Raw genomic sequence first — 1081 nt, 5'->3', positions numbered from 1 at the left:
GATTTTGTATAAAAGTTTAAACTCAATATGATTTCTAGATAAAAACATAGTTTAAAAAAATAAAATAATTCTGATGCCTTGATTGTTTGCCCCGGATACGCATCTGAAATATATCATTTCTTATTTTAAAGTGTACTAATATTGGTCTAAATGTATCTTTCATTGATCTTGATTGCAAACAAATTTTTAAATATAATATTTATTTGATATTGAAAAGAGTTATTGTGCTTCATGTATACATTGCTGAAAAACTATGATTAAGAAATGAGTTCTATAAATATATATACCTCAATGATCATCTATATTTTTTCTCCTACATTCTTAAAGACTTCCATCAAAATATATATATAGAGTGAATGATCTTAAAGCTAGAAATATTTTAGCTCACTCAAATGATTCTAAAAGAAAGAAAATGTAAATGCTTTTGAAAGAAATTGAGCTCAAATGAATCATTTTCTGATTAATTATTGTCTATGACATTTTCTCAAGATTAACGAAGAAAGCGATAACTTGTTCTTGAAGGAATTAGAAAGAGTAATTGCTACAAATTTTCGAATAATTCTAGATCATCTCTACATTCTCGATATCATAGGAATTTCAGTTCTATCACGCTTATCAATCAAAATCTGAAATTCACAAAGAAAAGAATGATTAAAGAAAAATGCATCTTTGAGGGGGAGCTTTAGATATTCAATCTAAATGCAAAAGGTTACATCCCATTTGATGAATATCTTGAATGTTGTTATGGATTGATTTTGATAAACCTTCTTGTGTTGCCAATTGCTTGCCTTGAGTTGAGTTCTATAAAAGGTTTGTCTTATCTCAAATCTTGAGTCTTATGAAAAATATGCTGAAACTTATAAAAAATATATTTTCGTGATTGACAATTTTATTGAACATTATCTTTAAATTCTAAACTCTTAAATAGGAACGATCAATTAAGGGGAGAGAAAGAAAATTTCAGAAGGAAAGATCATATGGAACTTAATCGCATAAATCCATTAACTAAAGGAGAGAGACAAAGAATACTAAAATGAAAAGTGATCCTAATACTCTCCAATATGTATATCTGAAAATTTAA

This window comes from Phoenix dactylifera, unplaced genomic scaffold (assembly GCF_009389715.1).
Source record: "Phoenix dactylifera cultivar Barhee BC4 unplaced genomic scaffold, palm_55x_up_171113_PBpolish2nd_filt_p 001149F, whole genome shotgun sequence".
Taxonomy (NCBI): domain Eukaryota; kingdom Viridiplantae; phylum Streptophyta; class Magnoliopsida; order Arecales; family Arecaceae; genus Phoenix; species Phoenix dactylifera.
Note: the sequence above shows the minus strand (reverse complement) of the source record.